Source organism: Morus notabilis, unplaced genomic scaffold (assembly GCF_000414095.1).
Source record: "Morus notabilis unplaced genomic scaffold, ASM41409v2 Scaffold616, whole genome shotgun sequence".
Classification (NCBI taxonomy): Eukaryota; Viridiplantae; Streptophyta; class Magnoliopsida; order Rosales; family Moraceae; genus Morus; species Morus notabilis.
The window spans coordinates 83,025-94,057 of record NW_010366787.1 but is presented as its reverse complement, the minus strand read 5'-3'; the positions used below and the strand labels follow the sequence as shown (position 1 = coordinate 94,057).

At 34.7% G+C, this 11,033-nt stretch overlaps 1 long non-coding RNA gene across 2 annotated transcripts; it reads right to left on the bottom strand.

The window, feature by feature from the left end:
- Nucleotides 1–7,221: 7,221 nt before the first annotated feature.
- Nucleotides 7,222–9,846, bottom strand: LOC112094092. Of its 2 annotated transcripts, XR_002903348.1 has the most exons (3): nt 9,187–9,846; nt 8,556–8,615; nt 7,222–7,488 (listed from the first exon to the last, which is right to left on the bottom strand). It is a non-coding gene; the product is annotated as an uncharacterized LOC112094092 (long non-coding RNA). The 2 variants fall into 2 exon arrangements; XR_002903349.1 differs by lacking the exon at nt 8,556–8,615.
- Nucleotides 9,847–11,033: the final 1,187 nt, after the last annotated feature.

Genomic DNA, 11,033 nt, shown 5'->3' with positions numbered 1-11,033 from the left:
TTGAAGCCTTGGTTTGCATTAAGGATTGGGATCGGGCCGATCAACATTTACAAGATACAATTTCACCGGCAAGCCAATAATGGATCGATGAATTTAATCGATTAACATTTAATTTTGAAGACGATCCTTTAGCTTTAAATTAAATTGTAAATTTGTAATTTGTAAATATGTATTTACCTTTGACATTGTATTTGTAATTGTATAACTTTGTAAGTTTGTAAAATTTATAATTCGTCACAATATGATTGCACTCTTTTTTCCTTGCTAAGTTTTTATCCCAATTGGGTTTTTCTTGGTAAAGTTTTTAATGAGGTAATCATGAATTATAAATTTAAAAATTAATAAAGAAAGAATTTTTTTATATAGTTCGTGTGTTCATTTCAAATTTCAAATTGTAATATATATATATATATAAATTTTAACACAAAATAACTTAATATTAAAAAAAAATTTTTAAATAATTCGGGCAATTCGGGCGGGCTCGGGCCGCCCGGCCGGGCTCGGGCCGCCTAATACAAGCCCGCGGCCCGTTCAAGGTGAAATTCGGGCTCGGGCGGGCGGCCCAAATTTCTCGGGCGGCTCGGGCTCGGGCTCGGGCAAAAACTCGGGCTTTTCGGGCGGTCGCGGGCGGCCCGTCCAAAGTTCCAGCACTACTTGTGTATTTGTATCTCCTCTGGTAATCGCATCTTGAATTCCCTGATAAATCTCATATCTTAAATTTTTTTAATTTTTCCTAACATTGTTTAATCGATCTTCCTCTACAGAGGCATATGCATCAACTATATATTATTAGAATAGTCTGCCGGCCCGAAAAAGGGTATTGCCTTGTATTTCCCGTTCTTGTAGTTGATGGCAATAAACTTCTCACATAGAAACTCTTTTTCTTGTGGAGCTGTTGCTTGAATTGTTCATGTTATATCTTAGATATATTCGGTAACCATCTTCTCCGTAAGGAAATAATAGAGGGTTTTGAAGGACCATATAACATGGATGTAATTTTATAATTCTTTGTAAAGTATATGTTCTATCTTGAATTATAATGTCTCTTCCTTGCTCATATTCACCAATATCTCCAACTATTAACCCACCTATATCATGTGAAATAGGTAGTTCATAAGGGGTGTAAATCGGCCGGGTAGGGTAGGGTTGAGCCGAAAAATTGAGCCTACCGGACCAGTGCGGGTTGAGAAAATTTTAGGCCGCGACACTCTCTTAAGTGTACAAACCCGCAACCTTTCGGGTGACCTCGGGGAGGGTCGGGTTACTCGGGTTATTCGGGTTAGTGATCTCAAGGACCACATGATCACTTTTTAGTCAATTAATCTGTGCTTGTTACAGAAGAAATCATTATCAAACAGAACATGTCTTTCCTTCAAGAGGCGGTCTAAATGCAAGGTGAACAATTAAAACACTCACTTTGAAATCAAACACTTCCAATATAAATAAAGAATGTCCTAATTCAACAACTATGGCATACAAGCATTTTTTACACAAACCGTGAATCCAAAACATAAATAAGTTAACAGTTTAAATGTATAAAGTCCATAACCTTATGAAAGTAAGAATTTGAAGTGTTGGACATTGTTTTACCTACTTTGAACATGTTCGGCCGGGTAGGATTACCTCGGATTCATGTAACCCCACCCCGCGCCCCTACCCGCGCAGTGCGGGTTAGGCATAATTAAAACCGAAAATTAAATAACAAATTGGAAACCCGTGATTTTTTAGTAGGGTCGGCTCGGCTCGGCCGGGTTCGTCAGGTTCGGGGTGATTTCTTACAGCCTTAGTTCATATTAGTTGCTATTTGTATTTCTTCGACCTATAAGTCTTAATTTCATAGATGGGATATGACATTGTTGATATCGATCTCTTATCATTCGGAAGAGTTTAACTAATTTATTTGTATCATCAAGGATTTTTATTAGGTTTTCAGTTATAAATTGTATTAAATTTTCATATTGGTGATCATGTTGAAATGATGAGGTCATTCAATTTTCAATTTCATTTTATGTGTCATATATATACGATTGTACAAATTTTAGAGGATTGTTGTTAATTGGTGATAAAGATCCTATAAGATGATGTACTTGCCCACTTATTTTAAAAATATATGGACCACTTGAGTTTCTTGTATTTGTTTCTATATTAGCTCCAAATGATGTAAATGCAAACATAGAATTATATATTCGAATGTTTTTACGGAAATGTGTACTTATTGAACCTCCATGATAATCAAGTAATCTATCCAGTATAGGAGGTGTTTTCTTAACTAAGGACAATGTTATTTTTCCATTTCTTCAACAAAGATTATATTCAATGAGGTTACTATTTTTGACTCGCTCACTGAACTAAAATAAAGCACCACAATGACAACATATATAGGAACAATCTCTGAGATGAATGTATGCATTAATAGCACCTATGAAAGGAAAAGAAAAATGGTAATAAAACTAGCAAAATATGAATATTGTTCCTACAAATAGTTTTATTGTTATTTAAACATAATGGTTAATATAGGTAAGGAAATTACGATGTTCATTGTAATTGTCGGATGTTGAGGGGAATAATTTGGGAACTTCTTCTTGACACTGAAAATGGCCAAGCATTGTGTAGAATTTAGATCGTGATCGTGCTGCCGATGTAGCTTGAAAAGCTTCATTTGTCTGGTTTTGAAGATTATTAGTTGTATTCGTAGAATCTTGGCTCATTTGAGAAATGGCACGATGTAGATTGATTTTACCGTGATGATCTTTTTCGAATATTTCTCCTATCCATCTGTGTTTATGACATAGAAACATTTAGGAAATAAAGAAAAGGGAGAAGAAATTAGATAAATTAAATTATTTATTATTGATTGCGATATGTTAGGAAAAAACCTAACATCTACATATGTGCATACACATTGGCAAATTTAACACCTAAAGTATCTGTATTTTATACTTTTGTAATTTCGTAGGGGAAAAAAACCTACAAATCATTTTTTTTATGAAGTAAAGGATAAAATAAGAATATATCGCTAATTTTTGTTAATGACAGCAAATTTTAATTAACCTTAGGCAGCAGCACTATGTAATAATATAATAGCATAAGTACATAGGAAAAAAATATAAAGAAGCATAAATAAGTAATATTGACATTAATATAATTGGTTAATATATTTAGCATTAGTAATAGTCACTGATGGCATGTAAAAAAAAAGCCCATGCTAATATCTAAACCAATGGAAATCAACAAAAACAGAAAAAGGGCAGAAAAAAGGACAAAAAAAGGAGGGAAAAAAGTAGTAGCCAAAAGGAGATTCATAAGGCGTCAATATCATGGTATTTTTATATGGCAATCATGGCTCAAGTCTTGAATTTTCCATTTTATGAGTGGCTACTATAAGCAACTGCACAAAGGCACGATACTTTATAAGATATTTGATTCATCATCCGCATTATAATGTATATTTCACAAAAAATAATGAACCGGAGTAAGACATGAAATTATTCAAAAACTACCAAGTGAATAAACAAAAGATGGAAGAAATGAGAATTCTTTGGCAAATACGGAACAGATACAAACGAAAACTGGAGTAAAAAATATAGATTAAGCCAAGCTAAAAAGGAGCAAAAAAGAAAACAAAGATGACTGGAAATGAGTATATGAGAAAAAAACTAACATGAAAACATAATCGTCCAAACACACCAGGAGAATCTAAAAAACCAACAGGCTCATCGCCTACAAACAGAAGAAGAAGAGGAAAAGGGACAAAATCGGTATAACATTATTGTCAAAATAATAAACTTAGTATGGATAAATAGTTTAGATGGAGTTTCTTCTACTACTATATTGTAATAATATTATAGAAAAACAAATTTTAATTCAAATAGTAAGAGTAAAAATATTAGAAATTGTTAATGACAGAAAATCACGGAAAAATATCATAAATACAAAGAGGATGTGAAAAAAAAATAGTATTTAATAGTACAAAAGAGAAAGTAATATATATATATATAGGAATGGTCTCTCATCCGGCATATGAAATATGCCTGATCAGTCCGCTCAATAATTGTAGCCGTCGGATTGAAATTTGGACGGTATAGATAAAAAGTTTGTTTCTCAAACGACCTCTCTTTTTCTCAAAAGCACGAGCACTCCCAAGAGAAAGAAGCACGAGCACTCCCAAACCCGTCGACCTTCCTCGAGCTTCATTGACCTCCTCAGCAGCCACCTCGCCGCCGCCGGCTTCCTCCATATGCGCCCGGGGATCGCCGCCTCGGGTGGGGATGGGCTTCACATGCCAAGGATCGGTGGCTTGATTGAGGAAGGCTTACCGGCGGCTGAGAGGGATCTTCCGTGCTCACCATGGTTTCTCCTCAGCTTCGAGTTTCAGAGAGAGAAGCCATGGATGGCCCACCTCGCTTTTGTGGCTTGTCTCTCTCTCTCTGCCAAAGTTGAAGAGACCCAAGTGCCTCTTCTATTAGACTTCCAAGTATGTTCTTCATTATAATTCGTATGAACCTTTTCCTGGTTCTGGCTAAAAATCCTTGAAAATTAATTGAAAAAGAAAAAAATGAATCTTTTTTCGTGTGGTTAGGTGGAAGAGAATAAGTTCGTGTTTGAAGCGAAAACGATTAAGAGAATGGAGCTCCTGGTGCTCTCAACACTCGAATGGAAGATGAACCCAGTTACTCCAATTTCGTTTCTTGATTATATCATTAGGAGGCTTGGCTTAAAAGACCATCTCTATTGGAAATTTCTCAAGAGATGTGAGAACATTGTTCTCTCTCTCATATCAGGTGAGATTTGAGAAGATATTGGAGATTAATATCCTTGAATATTAATCATAATTATAAACTTCTCTCATTCACGTTCTCAACCATTACACTTTAATATAATGAAAGAGAGTAGGATAGTTCTGATTTATTTCCATTTGAAGTAGATGTCAACGTTATGTATGTGTTTTGGGTTCAATAAGTTTGCTGTTTAAGTGTTTGCTAAATTGTTTCAGTGAGTGTTCACAAAAATGATGAAAGAAAAAGGTTAAAAAGAATACTATTACATGTTTTTAAAAATTAAACCACCAAACGCAGTTTCAATTTTTTTTTAACGGAAAATAATATCAGAATAAAACTACCAAACGCATTTTCAGAAATGATTCTAAAATAGAAATGAAAACGTTTTCATTTTCATTTTCATACAGAAAACGAAATCATTTTGAAACGAGTTCCAAACGCATACATTGTTTTATGTTCTTTTCTTGAATGAATCTTGATCGAGAATCTGTGTTGATTGGAAATGAGAAAGAAATCACCTTTGTAAAGGCTCTGTTGTGATCGACATTCAACGTTCTTGTTATTAATTAGGTTTTACTTTGGATCTAATTTCTGTGGAGCTTTTGGATCAATTGACCCATAACTTTTCTTTAAGTCCCAAGATTTTGAGCTTAAGAAATATATATAGATATATATTTATTTATTTATTTTAGTGGGTCAGAATTTAAGGTTGTGGTACTTTAAGAGTCTTGTGCTTTCTTAGATTTGCATATATAAGAAAAGACGATGGGATCTCAAGCAACTTGTTGGCTCTGGCTGAAAAAAAGGCCCGCCGAGCTGCTGAAGCTGGTGTTAAGTGCAAGTGAGAGTTATGGCCACCTTTTGCAATGGCTTCTTTATGTTTCACATTGCTATTGGATCTGAGGCATAGTAAACCTCTAGTTTCCATCAATTTTTTTATACTACTTTCTTTTTTTATTCCCTCGCCATTAGTTTTGTTTTCATTCATTTTTAAATTTTGAATCTATGATGCTGGTTGTAGATTTGATGATATACTAATATTCTAAATTTTGACTAGTTTTTTTGGTATTGTATAATTTTCAAGACATACTTAATCAGCTGATGTTTCTCACCCTAGTACCAGTTTTTGTTTGCAATTACTGAAACGACACATAGCTTCTTATCAGGCAACATGAGAATTTCTTGTTCTATTTTCACTTTTTTAACCCTAATTCTTGTTCTATGCTATTAAAATGAATGGCTGAAAAGAGAATTTCTCATTTTCATTTTTTATATTAGGCTTTAGAAAATAGTTTTATCTACATAATAGAAGGCACAAAATGAATCACTGTGCACGCTCGCTTTCAACCAAAACGATAATGAATCACTGTGCACGCTCGCTTTCAACCAAAACGACATCATTTTGGGTGAAAATTTTTGACCAACATGCGGTCGTTTTGGCAGGAAAGGGAGCGTCATTTTTTTTTCAATTGAGTTTCGATGTCCCCGCTCTCTTCCACTTTCCCCTCTTCCTCCGATTGGTTTCTCTGACACCGGTCTACAGTAACTTAGTGGACCAATTCCTCATACACTTGCTGAAGGCATGAAATAGAATGGTTTTTACTTGAAATCGTCATATAGATGTTATGGTCATAGATTGTACAATTCACTTATTGCTTTGGCTCTTTTTGTTAAACAAATACAGGAAACAATCATCATGCATATAGCCTTTGTCATTGATCACGTCTATGTTTTTAGGGATTTATTTCTTAATCTTTCAATGCGAGGTTTTGATTTTTTGATTTATTTATTTTTTACTAGCTCTCACAAACTTTTATTGTGACATTTAGACTGATACGTATTTAGATATTGATAAATCCCTTGTAGTTGTTGTCCTTTTATCATAGAGAAGGCATTCTAATCTTGTAAAACTTGAAAGTAGTAATTACAATATTAGATTAAACTTGGTATTTTATAAATAATTAAATCTGTTTATAATTTCTCTATTTTCAATCATCTCCCGTGATAGACACAGTTAATATTTGTAAATCTTGCAGTTTTGCATTTACAAACTCATGAGCCAATGCTCATGGTCTAAGTATTACAACCTTCGGCTACAGAAACTCTTTGCATCATTAACAAAGCTGATGATTTTAAAGAAGTCAGGAAATTTAAATAACAACAATTAAAAAAATCGCTGCTTTAAATATTTGAAATCTAAATCTTCAACGATTTAAAAATTAAGTACATCCATTACTATTAATGCAAAATAAATAAAAAAACCTTCGCGACTCCAAAATTTAAATACAAGTACAAAATAAGTGACATTGATATTCATTGTTGCATTCACGATCATCTAAGTTAAAACGACGATTATACTTGTGGTCGTTTGTAGTATCTATTTCTTAGAAAAATAAAATATTCTGAAAATCTAATATTGAGACAGTCATCATGCTTTTTTGAGTATTCAAGAAAACTACAATACAACTTTTATTGAACAACAATAATTACTTAGTCATTGTACATATTACTAGGTCAGTTACTCACTTATTTATATCGGATACACATATCTCAGACAGCAAATATACATCTTGGTCTCTGTTTGGCTTCTGCTACTCCATGTGCACGTTTACATATTTTCTAACTCATGGCATTTTACAATTTACTTCATCCTCATTATTCTTTCTATATTCAATCTCCTATTTGTGTCTCCCTACTAATTCTTTCCAACCTGTTAGAATGACAACAATATTCAACCTCCAAATGACTAAAGACTTTTTTAAGCAAAAATAACTTCCAAAGCAAGTTCAATAACATGAACTACCACAACTCAATCAATATACATATTACTATGTTATATGTTCACTTAATTTAAATAAGAAATACATGTATATTGCCGTTTCCTACAGCATAACGTAAAAAAAAAAAAAAAAATTCCAAACGACGTTCAATAACATGAAATACAACAAATCAAGCAATATACATATTAATATGTTACGTGTTCACTTAATTGCTATAAAAAATACATGTTTCCTTTAAAAATATACATTGTCGCTTACGTTCATTAACATTAATATACATATTTTTATGATATATGTTCACTTAATTACTATAAATATACACACTTCATGTATATTTATACAAGTGTCGGTTTGGTCAGGCACTTCCAAGTGCCTGACCAGAGACTTTGCCTATATATATATATATAGACATATAAGTAATCCTTACATTTAATACTGATTTAAGGGAAGTAAGAACATAAAAATGAACCAAAATAGGAACAACAAAACAGCCAAAGACTCTGGATTAGAAAAGGTATGAAAAAATAAAATGAAATCGAAAAGATGTATTCACGGCAATTCCTGAAAAACTATATTGAACTCAATGTCCTAAACTTATTTTTGCCTATCATCACTATGAGGGAGAGAGGAAAGAAGAAAAAGGGGACAAAGAAAAAAAATATAGGGAAAAAAATAAAAGAAATGGGAAAAAGAAAGTAAAACTAAAACATCTAAATTAAAAACATGCTTAAACATAATGCAAAAAAGTGAATAATTTCAAATAAATATTTAATGCCATTGAATAATGATAAAATAGTAAAGCCATAGGTCGACAAAAGCAATGAAGAAAGACAACGGCATATATTAAAAACATGGCAGGAAGATAAAATACAAATAAACATTTCAATTCCATTGAATAATGATAAAACCAATATCAAAAGACAACAGCGAGTATTAATAACATGGGAGCAAGCATTAAAAACATGAGAAAAAAGGGAGCAGAAGTTATTAATAGAACCTGGATCACTGTGAAAAAAGTGCTAAGCGTAAGATATCAACCAACCAGGAACGAACACAGCTAGTTAAGGATAGAAAAAAAAGAGTCAACAGCAGTAAATGATGGACTGTGGAGTGAAAGAGTGAATGGTCATGGGTAAAAAAAACAACAAACAGAAAGAATCAAAGGCACATAAGTATAAAACGGTAAGCAGTAAATGAGGAGTAATGAAGGAAAATGGACAGTGATAAAGGATGAAATGGAACGGGGAGGAGAACAGGTGCACGAAAACATACATGATAAATCTATGCAACCAACAGCATTAATAAATAATAGGTAGAAAAGTTATCATGACAGTAAACAACCTATAATAATATAACACGTATTGATGAAGAGTGGTTTTATTAATTAAGTAATAAAAGGGATGGAGCTTTAAGGATAATTTTACCAATAACAACATAAGAAATAGAAAAAGGCAGAAGCAAGGGAAAGACTGAAAAAAATGACGAAAAAAGGGGCAAAAAGTTTTCCCCTAAAATTGGTTAAAGTTGACCGTAACAAAATCAGAATAAGTCATCAACCTAACAAATCAAAGGACAACCCAAAAAATCAAGATCATCAGCACAATAAATGAAAGGGGAAAAAATCTCACATTATCCCTATGCAGCGTGAAATAGAGCAGAAGAAAAGCCACGAAAGTAGATAAAACACCTGCAAAAATAAATTCTTTAGAGAAGATGATAAATAAAGCTATTATAGCAACTATAAACATAACTGAATAAAAATAACCGACAAAAATTAGAGCAAAAATATATAATCAAAGAATAATGCATAAAGAACGGAACCAAGAACAGTAATCAAACAAACCACAAAATAGGAAACATAATTAAAAAAGGGACGAAAATAGCATATAATCACAAATAAAAACATCAGCAGAACCCAAAGGAGAAAGAAAATAAAATCCCTAAACTCCCGCCCAAACCCCACCAAAAGGACCCACACACCAACAACACAAAGGAAAACCCCCAAGATCCCAACCAAAATCGAGCCAAAGAGAAGAACGAAATGAGGAGATGAAGACAAAGAAAAAAAAAAGCGAGAGAGAGAGACAGAAACGGCAGAGGAAAACAAAATCGAAGAAGAAAAAGTGAACTCCCGCCCAAAGCCCACCAAAAGGACAAACACACAAACAACACAGAGGAAAACCCCCAGGATCCCAACTAATGTCGAGCCAAGGAGAAGAACGAAATGAGGAGATGAAGGCAAAAAAAAGAGCGAGACAGAAATGGAGGAGGAAAACAAAACCGAAGAAGAAAACGTGTTAGGGCTTAACACGGGTGAATAGACAAAAACACCCACGGCAGAAATAAAGAAAAAACCAAGACCACAGGGACAGACTTATCCAATCACTTTAAAAAAATCAAAACGACCAATAGGCCCACCACCCACAAACGGAAGAAGCAAAAAGAAAAAGCGCAACAACATCACAACACTATTGCAAAAACAGTAAATTGAGTGTGGATAAACAAGTGCACGGGGTTATATATATATAATCAGACGACAAAATAGAGAGTGGAAAAGAAAAACTCTATAGTACAGAAGATAATGGAAAGAAAAGCTAGAGGTGTCAAATGGGCCGGGCCGTCCCAACCCGTAATAGTGTCAGATTCGGCACGGCCCGATTCGCTACTGTTACGGGCCGTGCCGGCCCGGCAAGTGTAATGGGCAAGGGCTGGGCCTAAGCTTCTCAGCCTGCGGCCCAAGCACGGCCTAGCCTGTGGAGGCTCGCGGCCCGGCCCGTGTTCAGCCCATCCCAAGCCCTGATTCGGCCCTTGTTCGGCCCGGTCCAAGCTCGCGAAATGGCCCATAAAACAACCCATTTCAAATGCTCCAGTGGGCCCCTCGCGGGCCCAACTGGCGGCACGTGGCGGGCCTCCCGTTTGGCCTGTCATGTGCCTCCCATTTGGCACGTGATGGGCCTCCCATTAGGCCCGTCATGGGCCGCAATCCGAAAATCCACCCAAAAATTTCCTATAAATGCCCCTTAATTCCACCCTAAATCTCACACAATAATTCACTCTCAACTTCTCATCTCACTCTCATTCTATCTCTCAACTTGTCTCTTTGAAAATCCAAAAACAGGTGAGATGGAAATTCGTGCCGTGTGTAAATATTGTAAAAAATATGTTTCTAATAAAAAGGGTGGGGGTACTGGTCATCTGGATAGACATTAGAAAGTATGTCTACCATTGCACTAAGGTGGGAGTGTGGACTCCCTCCAACAAACACTATCACTCACAACACAGGGGTTAAAAAATTTTACATACAATGCACAACGTGCTCGTAAGGCACTAGCTAAATTTCTAGCTAGTGCCGAATTGCCTCTTTCTTTTGCAGATGATGCGTCGTTCGAAGAATTCAGCCAAACAGCCTTCTGCCCACAATTTAAACGGGTAAGTAGAAACACAACTCGTTCTGATCGCATGAAAGTATTTTATG